This window comes from Triticum urartu, chromosome 2 (assembly GCF_003073215.2).
Source record: "Triticum urartu cultivar G1812 chromosome 2, Tu2.1, whole genome shotgun sequence".
Taxonomy (NCBI): Eukaryota; Viridiplantae; Streptophyta; class Magnoliopsida; order Poales; family Poaceae; genus Triticum; species Triticum urartu.
The window spans coordinates 706,166,492-706,179,872 of record NC_053023.1 but is presented as its reverse complement, the minus strand read 5'-3'; positions in this window follow the sequence as shown (position 1 = coordinate 706,179,872).

Genomic DNA, 13,381 nt, shown 5'->3' with positions numbered 1-13,381 from the left:
CGGTCGTTCAAGGGAGATAACTTAAAATTTAAAAAATCTGATTGCTCAAACTTTGGCAACTTAGCTTTTCTGTTGCTTGCTTCCCGGCAAGGCGAATCTTTCTTGAACGACGCCTGGTCCATACCATCGTCTTCTCCTTTCCCCCCCGGCAAACTTGTGGGCGAGGGGAACCTTCCTTTCAAAAGAAAGAAGAGAAAATAAAGATATGGAGCCTTACGGCTCGTTATTGCTTACCGTGGAGTAGGTGCTGCACAAAGTGTCAGATCATATATGCCAAAAAATAAAATGCATAAAATTGACAAAATGTGTGGAGCACATGAGCTTTACTTATGCACGGGGTCTGCGCCCGGCTTTGTACAAAGGATTACATGCAACAGCGGCAAGACTTGTACAAAAGGTGGTTGCCGGAACAGGTTCCGGCAACCGCGCCTTACGGGTAAAACTTACGAAGATGCTCAATGTTCCAGGAGTTGCTCACCGGAATGCCATCTTCGGTCTCAAGGCGGACAGCGCCAGGCCTAGTGACTCGTTTCACCCGGTAAGGGCCTTCCCACTTCGGCGTCAACTTGTTGGAATTCTTGGCGGACTGAACACGCCGAAGAACAAGATCGCCTTCCTCGAGACTTCTGGCATTAACTTTGCGGCTATGGTAGCGGCGCAAAGCTTGCTGGTAGCGAGCAGCTTGTATAGCAGCCTGAAGACGGTCTTCCTCAAGGAGCAGCGCATCATCTTGTCGCAGCTGCTCTTGCTCAAGCTCATCATAAGCAAGCACTCGAGGTGACCCGTATACGAGTTCCGTGGGGATAACTGCCTCTGCTCCATAGACTAGAGCGAAAGGTGTCTGGCCAGTGGCTTGATTTGGCGTCGTCCTGATCGACCAAAGAACCACCGGCAGCTCCTCGATCCAGTTTCTTCCGCACTTGTGCAGCATGTCGAAAGTCCTGGTCTTGAGCCCACGCAGCACTTCAGCATTTGCTCTCTCCGCTTGACCATTGCTTCTCGGGTGAGCAATAGAAGCGAAGCAGACCTTGGCGCCAAGATCTTGGACGTACTGCATGAAGGTGCGGCTCATGAATTGTGTACCGTTGTCGGTGATTATCCTGTTAGGGATCCCGAAGCGGCAAACAATCGACCTGAAGAACTTGACTGCTGATTGTGCTGTCACCTTCCTCACTGGTTCCACTTCCGGCCACTTTGTGAACTTGTCGATTGCAACGTACAAGTACTCAAAGCCCCCGACTGCTCGGGGAAAGGGGCCGAGGATGTCGAGCCCCCAGACCGAAAATGGCCAGGATAAAGGGATTGTCTGGAGAGCTTGAGCTGGTTGGTGTATCTGCTTGGAATTTAACTGGCACGCTTCACACTTGGTTACTTGTGCAGTTGCATCCTGGAGGGCTGTCGGCCAAAAGAAACCTTGCCGGAATGCTTTGCCGACAAGTGCTCTTGCGCCAATGTGGTGACCACATATGCCTCCATGTATCTCTGCCAACAGCTTTTGTCCGTCTTCCCGGTGAATACACTTCAATTTCACACCATTGAGTCTTCTTCTCTACAGTGTCTTGTCGACAAACTGGTACATACTTGACTGCCGGGCTACTCTTTCCGCTTCTTCTTGCTCCTCGGGAAGTTCTCATGTCTGAAGGAAACGGACAATCTGCTGTGCCCATGCTGGAGCTTGTGGCTCGACAACAAGGACTAAAGGCAAATCTGCGGCTGCGGGAACATTCGCTTCTACGGCGAGAACCTATGGCTCTACCGGAGCTTGACGTTCCCCGGCAAGCTTGCCGGAGCAAAACTTGTCGGGAGCTTCTGCTTCAACAGAACAAACCCTAGGGCTTGCCGGAGCAGACTGCTCCTCAGCGCTCTTGGCGTTGATCTTGGGGACCTTCTTGGCAGTGGCTTCGGGAAGCTCTGCCGGAAAATAGTCACCAGAAATCAACTTCCTCTTCTTGCTCTGTTCAGTTGATGGCGTTACGGACGGTTGAGTCAGCTTGAGCACAAAGATCCCTGGTTCCACAGGTAACTTAAGCGCAGCGCACTTTGACAGGCCGTCGGCAATGGCGTTCTGAGCTCTTGGAACATGCTCCATTTGTAGGCCGTCAAAGTGCTCTTCTAGCTTTCTCACTTCGTCAACGTAAGCTTCCATCAACGGACTCTGATAGCTCTTGTTTACTTGGCGGACGACAAGCTGCGAGTCACCCCTGACAATGAGCTTCTTGATCCCAAGGTCTGCCGCGATCCTGAGATCGGCAAGCAAGCCTTCATACTCTACAGTATTGTTTGTTGCTTGCTCCTTGGGAAAGTGCATCTGGACTACGTACTTGAGGTGCTCTCCGGTGGGTGCGACAAGCAGCACGCCAGCACTGGCGCCTTGTAGCGAAAAGGCACCATCAAAGTACATCAGCCACTCTTTGCTTGCTTCTTCGACAGGGATGCTCGTTTCTGGAATTTCTTCATCTGGTGTTGGCGTCCATTCTGCTATGAATTCTGCCAATGCTCTGCTTTGGATAGTTGAAGTACTCTCAAACTTGAGGCCAAAGCTTGACAGTTCCAGTGCCCACTCAACAATCCTGCCTGTCGCTTCTGGATTCTGTAGTATCCTCTTCAGCGGAAAGCGAGTGACAACTGTGATCTCATGTGCTTGGAAGTAATGGCGCAACTTTCTCAAGGCCATGAGAAGGCCGAAAAGCAATTTCTGCACGCCAGAGTACCTTGACCTAGCCCCCTGCAGAAGGGAACTGACAAAGTATACTGGGCGCTGCACCATTTTCTTCTGTATCTCCTCGCGTATCTGCGCAGATCCATCCTTGTCGGGACCAGAGCTTGTCGGGGAAGCCCCCTGCTTGTCACTGGATGCGCTTGCCGTGGTTGCTGGCTCGTCATCTGCCTCCCTCTCCGCTACTAACGCAGCACTAACCACTTGATTGGTTGCCGCTATATACAGCAGCAACTTCTCTTGTGGTTTAGGTGTGACAAGTGTTGGAGGGGAGGACAGGTATCTCTTCAAGTCTTGCAGCGCAGCCTCCGCTTCCGGAGTCCATTTCATTGGACCTGCCTTTTTCAATATTTTGAAAAATGGCAGGGCGCGCTCAGCAGACCTAGAGATAAACCTGCTGAGAGCAGCCACGCAACCGGTAAGTCTCTGTACATCCTTGACGCGCTTTGGTGCTTCAATCTGCTCAATGGCCTTAATCTTGTCGGGATTGGCTTCGATCCCCCGCTGAGACACGAAGAACCCGAGAAGCTTGCCGGAGGGGACTCCAAACACACACTTCTCTGGGTTGAGCTTGAGGCTGATCTTGCGTAGATTTGCAAAGGTCTCGTCTAAATCTTGAATCAGAGTTGCCTTGTCCTTGCTCTTGACCACTATGTCATCCATGTAAGCTTCCACATTTCTGTGTATTTGTGGCTCAAGAGCGACATGGACTACTCTTGCAAATGTTGAACTAGCATTTTTTAATCCGAAAGGCATCCGTATGAAACAGTACGTGCCACATGGAGTAATGAATGTGGTCTTCTCCTCATCCTCTTCTGCCATGAAGATCTTATGGTATCCTGAGTATGCGTCAAGAAATGAAAGCAAATCACATCCGGCTGTGGAGTCAACAATCTGGTCAATGCGCGGCAAAGGAAATGGGTCTTTGGGACAAGCTTTGTTAACATCAGTAAAGTCGATACAAAGTCTCCATTTCCCATTCGCCTTGCGCACGACTATAGGATTGGCCAACCACGTAGGATGGAGCACTCCTCTGACAAGGCCTGCTGCTTCCAACTTCTTGATCTCTTCCGCGATGAATTCTTGGCGCTCCACTGCTTTCTTCCTGACCTTCTGCTTGACGGGCCGCGCATGAGGACAAACGGCAAGATGGTGCTCAATTACTTTCCTGGGAACACCGGGGATGTCAGACGGTTGCCACGCAAACACGTCGACATTCGCCCGCAGGAAAGCAATGAGCGCGCTTTCCTATTTAGGGTCGAGAGTGGCACTGATGGTGAAGGTACCACCAGTGCCGTCCTCCTTGGCGGACACCTTCTTGGTTTCTGGCGGAGCTGCCATTGTCTTCTTACACTTGCCGGTGGAGCTCGATGGTGCGTCCTCGACGGCAGCGCAGCACTCCGAAGAGGTGCGCTTGCCGGAGTGGGCATCCGAACTCTTGCCGGACTTGGTCTTCTTCCCCCGGGAGCTTCAACGACAAGTGACTTGTGACCTGTTGCGGCTGCCGCTTCCCGGTAGATCTTGTCGGCGCAGATAAGAGCATCCTTCTTGTCACCAGGGACAGAGATGACGCTTATCGGGCCTGGCATCTTCAGCATGTTATATGCGTAGTGAGAGGCTGCCATGAACTTGGCGAGTGCTGGACGGCCAAGTATCCCATTGTAAGGCAATGGAATATCGGCAACGTCAAAAGTAACCCTCTCAGTCCTGAAGTTCAACTCGCTGCCAAATGTTACTGGCAACGTGACCTTCCCCTTCGGCTTGCTCCTTCCCGGGTTAATTCCTTGGAATGTGCCGGTCTCTTCAAGCTCGCTGTCAGGGATCTGGAGTTTCTGGAGTACAGCGGAGGAGATCAGGTTCAAGCCGGCCCCGCCGTCAACTAGCATCTTAGTGACCTTGAGGTTGCGGATAGTTGGTGAAACCAACATCGGCAAGCACCCGACCGCAGTTGTGCGATCAGGGTGGTCCTCAATATTAAAGATGATAGGCGTGCTGGACCATTTCAGAAGCTTGCGTGACTCGACAGGTGGTTCCGCCTCATTGACTTCCCGCACCCACTGCTTGAGTTGGCGGTGCGAAGTATGCAGAGAAGCACCGCCGTCAACGCACAAGACCTCTGTGGCTTTCTGGAACTCCTGCTCACTGGTCTCAACATCATCCATGTCTTCGTCGTCGTCGTCTTCATCCTTGTCGCGGCCGCGGGGAGGTTTGTCTCCTTGCCGCTGCTTGGCCTTGCCGCGGTGTCCTCCCCGGCCGGCGCGCTTCTTGCCGGATTCTCCAGTGCCTCCTTGGGCCCTCTCCTTGTCGCGTCGCTCGTATTCAGCCTTTTGCTGCTGGACAAGCTGCTCGACCTTCTTGCAGCTCTGGAGGTCATGGCCCTTGGTGCGGTGGATCTTGCAATACTGCTTGTCAGTGCCGTCCTGCTTGTCGGCGACCGCCATAGCCTGGCAGTTGGTGCATGCGGCAACCTCCTTGCCGGAGCTACCATCCTTGGCTTTCTTGGCGCCACCTTCATTGCTGGACTGCTCGACGACTAACACATCTTTGCCTTTCTTCTTCCTGTTCCGCCGCCGGTTTTTCTTTGCCGGGGCAGCATCCTCGCTGTCAGATCCTCCTGCTCCTGCATTCTCCCCGGGGAGTTTTCTCCCTTCCTCAGCACATGCACACTTGTCGGCCAGGGCATACAGCTCACTGACATCTCTGATCTTGCACATCGCCATCTCCTCCCACATCCTGCGGTTACACGCGTTCTGATGGAACGCGCTGATGACTGCGGCAGGGTGGACATCTGGGATGTTGTGCTGTACACGGCTGAATCTCTGAATGTACTTGCGCAGGGGCTCTCCTTCCTTCTGGGCGAGCAGATGAAGGTCACTCTCTTGGCCATGAGGTTTGTGGCCGCCTGTAAAGGCGCCGACAAACTGATGGCATAGGTCTGCCCAGGAGGATATGGAGTTGTCCGGCAAGTGCATGAGCCAGGACCTGACGTTGGGCTTGAGCACCAGCGGGAAGTAGTTGGCAAGGATCTTGTCGTCCCGCCCCCCCGGCAGCCTGCACCGCGATGGTGTAGATGCTGAGGAACTCCGACGGATGCGACTTGCCGTCGTACTTCTCTGGTACATCTGGCTTGAAATTCTTCATGCTGGGCCACTGGACTTGCTGCAGCTCACGAGTGAACGCAAGGCAACCTACCGCGTACGGCAAGCCGCCTGGTTCCCCTGGCGCATGCATGTCGACAGAGGGCCCAGCGCGCTGGTCTGATTGACGTCGCGCTTCTCTTCGGCGCTCGATGCGAGTACGAGCGTCTTCTTGCCGTCGTTCGTGAAGAACTTGGCGCTGATCGCGACGAGCTCGTGGATCTGACGACGCGGTGGAGTCGGTGTCGAGGCGGATCCGGCGAGTCGGCGATCTTGGCCTTCGGGGCGGAGAGTGCACAGTGGTTGCACCCCCACCGGTCTTGTCGCCACCGGCTCGTGCCTGGCTGACTTGCCGCGGCTGCGACGCGCTCGGCTGCCGTTGGGTGTCGCCGTTGGCGAAGCCGATGAGACTCTGAATGGTGGCCCTCCAGTCGTCGATCTTGTCTGCCGTTGGAGGGTAGTCCAGGAGCAGTTGAGCTCGCGCCAAAGCTTCTGCTCTAGTGGCGGGTGGCGGTAGCGAACGGTGCGAGGAGCGGGATATGCTCGGACTTCTAACTATGTTAGAAGGAGCAGTATCCCGTCCAGGCGACCGTGCCTCGCTCGTGCCAGCATGTTGGCGTGCATGCTGGTCTTGAGCACTCCGAGATCCACCAGCTCGATCTTGGTCCAGCAAACGCATGGTACCGTGAGTACCATGACGCTGCCGGTCCCGCGCCTCCTGAGATGGGCGCGGTGCATGCACGGACGCCGAGGTCTTGGAGTGCGCCCGGTCGTTGTGGTAGCCGGCTACGCCACCGATGGGCAGCGCAGCCTTGTTCTTGGACCTGGCAGCACCGTGAGCTCCCTCGTCGACGCCCGTTCTTCCGCCGTCGTCTGTCCCATCAGCCGCTTGCTCCAGCGGTGGTGGGTTAGGCGCGGACAGAGCAGCCGCCTTCGAAGCCTTCTTCTTCGGCGTCATGTTGATGAAGATGAGGAAGATCTAGCTCGTGTGAACGCCGGATCTGGTTCACACAACCTCGACGCCCCTACCTGGCGCGCCAAAGATGTCGGGGGGAGCTGATCCACGAACACCTATGGGACCGGCGGGCCGAGTCCCTTTCGGTTCGGCGGGGGCGGAGGTCGCATGAAGAGCAGATCAAGGCGAAACACACGAGCAATTTACCCAGGTTCGGGCTGCACGGATGCGTAAAACCCTACTCCTGCTTTGTGGTTTGTATTGTGTTCTTGCTCGGGAGCGCGGAGTGCTACAGTACACTCCAGCAGCTAACGAGACCGAGCGTGAGTGTTCTGTTTCTTCCGAACCCCGCCCCCTATGTTGCGCATGGGCCTCCTTTTATATGCTCAAGGGGTCACCGACAGGTGGCAACGGAGACAAAGGGTAAAAATGGAAAGGTGCTGCAGTAGGTACAGCTACCTGCTACAGTGTATCATACCTAACCCTGACGGCAGGGGACAAGGGCATTAAATGCCCGTCTGTGTCGCCTAAACAGTGCAAAAGGGACCGTTAGGGACGCCACCGCTCGCCACGATGGCGATCTTGTCAGCGCCGCTTGCCACCGCGCACCGCTGGCTGCACAGCCTCCCGCCACGCGTGCCTGGAAGGGTCCCAGAGCGACACGTTGGTGGATGTGCTGGAGTGCGGGCACAGAGTGGTGGCTTGCCGCGGCAAGCGCCTTGCCGCGGTTGTTGTCTTTGTCGCGTCCGGGAGCTTGTCGCTCACCGGGCCTTGCCGGGACGCGTGGCGCGTCGCGGCAAGTTCCTTGAGATGCCTTGGTTGGCCTTCCCGGCAAGCTCCTCTTGCCGGGGTCTTGAGATGCCTTGGTTGGCCTTCCCGGCAAGCTCCTCTTGCCGGGGTCTTGTCTCCTTGGCTTGGATACTTTGTTCTTGAATGGCTCCAAAGGAACCACGGAGGACCTTGGCGGTCACCCGGCAAGCCTTGCCGCGGACGCTGCGACTGCCCGTGCACAAGTTCGGGATACTAGAGTACCCCTACTCTAGTACACTGACACCATGGTGTGATGTCACACTACGGAATACGTCAGCAGATTAGATTTGTGTAAATATTATTCTCTCTATGGCAATATGTGGAAACTTATTTTTTTAGAGCCGGACACTATCTTTGTGTTCGAAATCTTCTATTAAGTACTTCGAGGAGGAACCCGCCTTGCAATGCCAAAGACAATATGCACGCCGGACTCGTCGTCATTGAAGCCTGGTTCAGGGGCTACTGAGGGAGTCCTGGATTAGGGGGTGTCCGGATGGCCGGACTATACCTTCAGCCGGACTCCTGGACTATGAAGATACAAGATTGAAGACTTCGTCCCGTGTCCGGGAGGGACTTTCCTTGGCGTGGAAGGCAAGCTTGGCGATACGGATATACAGATCTCCTACCATTGTAACCGACTCTATGTAACCCTAACCCTACCTGGTGTTTATATAAACCGGAGGGTTTTAGTCCGTAGGACAACATACACATCAACAATCATACCATAGGCTAGCTTCTAGGGTTTAGCCTCCTCGATCTCGTGGTAGATCTACTCTTGTACTACCCATATCATCAATATTAATCAAGCAGGACGAAGGGTTTTACCTCCATCGAGAGGGCCCGAACCTGGGTAAAACTTCGTGTCCCTTGTCTCCTGTTACCATTTGGCCTAGACGCACAGTTCAGGACCCCCTACCCGAGATCCGCCGGTTTTGACACCGACATTGGTGCTTTCATTAAGAGTTCCTCTGTGTCATTGCCGTCAGGCTCGATGGCTCCTACGATCATCGATAGCGATGTAGTCCAGGGTGAGATCTTCCTCCCCGGACAGATCTTTGTCTTCGGCGGCTTCGCACTGCGGGCCAATTCGCGCGTCCGTCTGGAGTAGATCGAAAGCTACGCCCCTGGCCATCAGGTCAGATTTGGAAATTTAAACTACACGGCTGACATCCGCGGGGACTTGATCTTCGACGGATTCGAGCCACTGCCGAGCGCGCCGCACTGTCATGACGAGCATGATCTAGCTCTGCCGCCGAACGGTGCCCTGGATGCCGCACCCGCATCGGCTCCGACCCTTAATTCGGAGCCAACTGCGCCGATCGAGGATGGGCGGTTGGACGCCACCCCGGGGGCTGCGACCCCAACGGCGATTGAGCCGAACACCAGCCCCGTACTCTGTGAAACTCGTGACTCCAAGGAGCCGGACTCCTCTCCGGACTCCGAACCCTCCATGCCCCTGCCAATCGAATCCGATTGGGCGCCGATTATGGAGTTCACTGCCGCGGACATCTTTCAGCACTTGCCTTTGGGCGATATCCTGAAGTCATTGAAGTCTCTCTCTTTATCAGGAGAGCCCTGGCCGGACTATGGTCAGCGAGATTGGGATGCGGACGATGAAGAAATTCAAAGCCCACCCACCACCCACTTTGTAGCCACTGTCGACGATTTAACCGACATGCTCGACTTCGACTCCGGAGACATCGACGGTATGGACGCCGATGAAGGAGACGATGAAGAACCAGCGCCTATTGGGCCCTGGAACGCCACCTCGTCATATGACGTATACATGGTGGATGCACCAAAAGATGACGACGAGGAGCGGAAGGACGCACCGAAGGCTTGTTCCCTCGAAAAGCAGTCAAAGCGGCGACGCAAGCGCCTCCCCAAATCCCGCCTTGATAGAAATAGCAATCACACAGACCCAACGCTGGAGCAGGGCGAACCACTGCCGGACAACGGCAATCCGGATAATCAAACCAAACAAACAAATCCTATCAAGGATAATGGTCCGGATGACATAACGCCGGACAAACACCCGGAGCAACAGACTACCCGTAAAAGGCTTGTTGCCACCACGAGGAGCCTAAAAAAGCAGAAGCAAAGGCTCAAGGCCGTGCAAGACACACTCCAATTCAGATGGAGTAAAATACTCAGCATGACAGCAAGGTACGGCGACAATCGCCCCTTCAAGAGCTACCCGAAGCGGAAGCTGCTACCCGAATTCGATGAGGAGGCCTCAGAACCCCCACAACCAAATATCGAAGCAGCCACCTGGTCGGATAGATGACCCCTCTACTAATACAGAGCGGCATACAACACCGCTCACCATACAACACACAACCAATGCGAGGGCTCGCACCCAAAGGATGGTGTAACAAGATCCATCTATGGACCATGCAAGCACGCCCCAACATACAATGCAATACAACAAACATCCGAACAACGCAGCACACCCAGCTACAGGGGTGCCGCACACCCCCTATGTTTCATCGATGAGGTGCTAGACCATGAATTTCCAGAGGGATCCAAGCCCGTAAACATAGAGGCATACAACGGAACAACAGACCCTGGGGTCTGGATTGAGGACTACATCCTTCATATCCATATGGCTCGAGGAGATGATCTCCACGCCATCAAGTACCTACCCCTCAAGCTCAAAGGGCCAGCTCGTCACCGGCTCAAAGGACTCCCCGAAAGCTCCATCGGAAGTTGGGAAGAGCTCGAAGACGCCTTTCAGACAAATTTTCAAGGGACTTATGTCCGGCCTCCGGATGCGAACGATTTGAGTCATATAACTCAACAGCCCGGAGAGTCAGCCCGAAAGCTTTGGAACATGTTTCTTACTAAAAGAACCAGATTGTCGACTGCCCGGACGCCGAAGCCTTAGCATCTTTCAAGCATAGCGTCCATGACGAATGGCTCGCCAGACACCTCGGCCAAAATAAGCCGAAAATGATGGCCGCATTAACAAACCTCATGACCCGCTTTTGCGCGGGGGAGGACAGCTGGCTAGCCAGATGCAGCACCAGCGACCCCAGTACATCTGAAGTTAGAGATGGAAACGAGAAATCACGGCGCAACAGCAATAACAAATGCCGGAATAAATAAGACAGCACGAAGGGCACGACAGTAAATGCCGGATTCAAAAGCTCTCGGCCAGGTCAAAAGCCGCCTAAAGGCACCAGGGATGAACTGTCCAGCCTCAACAAAATTCTGGACCAAGTATGTCAGATCCATAGTAACCCTGGTAAACCTGCTAATCATACCCACAGAGAATGTTGGGTCTTCAAGAAGTCCGGCAAGCTCAACGCCGTACATAAGGGGGAGGATACACCAAGTGAAGACGAGGACGAGCCTCCCAAGCAAGACATGGCGGAACAAAAGAAATTTCCACCAGAAGTCAAAACAGTAAACGTGTTACACATAATCAAGGGAAAAACAATAGGGCACTCCTAGGAAAGTATACCCAAGTGCCTATCACTACGAAGTCCTGCCACTGGTCATCTCAACCGATCACCTTCGATCATCGCGATTACTCAACAAGTATCCGACACGCAGGATGGGCTGCCCTGGTATTAGACCCAGTAATTGGCGGATATCACTTCACAAGGGTCTTGATGGACGGCGGCAGTAGCCTAAACCTAATATATCAGTATACAATCCGCAGGATGGGGTTAGACCCAACACAAATTCGCCATAGCAATACTACCTTTAAAGGAGTAATCCCAGGCCCAGGGGCTCGTTGTACGGGCTCCCTCTTACTACAAGTTATATTCGGCTCCCCTGATAACTTCCGTCGCGAGCATTTAACTTTCCACATCGCTCCGTTTCAAAGTGGCTATCAAGCACTGCTCGGACGCGAAGCTTCGCTCGCTTTAATGCAATACCGCACTACGCCTCCCTCACACTCAAGATGCCCGGTCCACGTGGCATCATTACAGTGCACGGAAATATCAAGCGATCTCTGCGCGCCGAAGAGAGTGAGGCTGCCTTGGCCGCCGCACACTAAAGGCGCCCGGACAAACGAAAGCATCCAATAGGTCGTCAAGACCTCAGATACAACTAATCAAGTCCGGCGCCGCTATTTATACAGAAATAAGTGGTCACACCCCTATTTGTCAATACAAGGGGCTCAACGCGCGCAGACAAGTGGCAATTTCTTATCATCTTGAATTACACATGGTTTCTTTAAAAACTATCTTTTTGCACGACAACTTTTTCACTTAACTTCCTCTCTTTTACAGACGATCATCGTGCTACACCCGTCCAGGATACGGCACAACGGAGACACGAGCGCAGACGTGTAGCAGGGACCCGTTCCAAGGATTCTTTTCAGATTAAGACCCTGCGTAAACCTTTTTTACTGTCTCTTGTTGATACATATCCACCGTTGAGAAGGATGCTGACATCTTGGCATGTGGCCACGCCAGAATAATGCACATACCTGGACACAAGTGGCTTCTTACAAAGGCCATTATTTAGGCCCGGTTTATACCACAAAGACCGAATACCTTAGGGAGTGTTCGGCGTCGCGAGTTTGGCCCTATATGCATCAGCTCCGAATCATTGTCTTTGGTCAAATGTTGGGTTTGCCCGGCTCCTGTGTTTTGGTGCCTTACGTTCCACTTTACCGGCTAAGGTAGCACCAGGAGAACTACTGCGATTGTGCCCTGGTTCATCCGGACGAGCACCTCAGTAGAGAAAGCCGAAAACTGACTGTCATGATATAGCGTGAGACCGGTCAACCACTCGATGACCTGTGGGAATGATAGAATTCCTCCGCCTTAACGAAGGGCCGTTTTCCGGCCAGGCATGTACGCACCCCGGAACCGGGAGAGTGCGGAGCCACCAGGGGCTATCTAGTAGCCCCACTGTCAAACTCCTATGGCTAAGTGAAAGTGCTAAAGCATTATAGTCCGGTTTCCTCGCTCGCTCCGCTATCACCTCCTTAATAGGACCAAGACGTTGGGTTAAGTGTGAACGCGTGTTTTTGCGAGCACCTCCGCATTACATGCGTGGGGGCTGAAGCCAACGACTGCAATCTTTCAGGTTATACACATGTATACATAAACGGCCGCCCAGGAGGCATCATATTACTTTCAGGCAAAACTATATAAATAGCCTTATAAAAATTTATAAAAGCATTTCGCTTACAATGAGATTACATATCACTCAAACATAATATTTTTTGAGCACTGGGTCTCTATCAAACGGGCACCCTCAAGAACTTCTTCAAAATAGTGCTCAGCAGCCTTTCGACCTATAGCCGAATCCCGCGCTGCAACATTGGTAGCATCCATCTCCGCCCAGTATGCCTTAACACGTGCAAAGGCCATCCGTGCGCCCTCTATGCACACCGACCTCTTCATCACATTAATGCGCGGCACCACGTCAAGGAACTGCTGCACCAAGCTGAATAGCTGTTCGGTTTTGACCTTCCCGGCCACAGCTGATCGACAACAGACCTCGTAGAGAGTCCGGACAACCTGTTTAGTTCGGCCCATTCGGCTAATTGGTCAGTCAATGTAAGTGGACGCTCGGGAGAATGGAATTATCTCCAAAACAGCTGGTCTACTCCACGGTCTGTCTGACCCTGGAAGTACTTGGCCGCATCGGTAGCGCTCGCCGCCAAATCCATATACACATCCTCCGAACTCCACAGCCGATCCAGAGGGGCATACCATGGATCTCCGAATTTCCTCCGCAACATAAAGGATTTCCCAGCTACAATATCCCCGGCTTCCCGCAGCTCCTCCTTCTTTG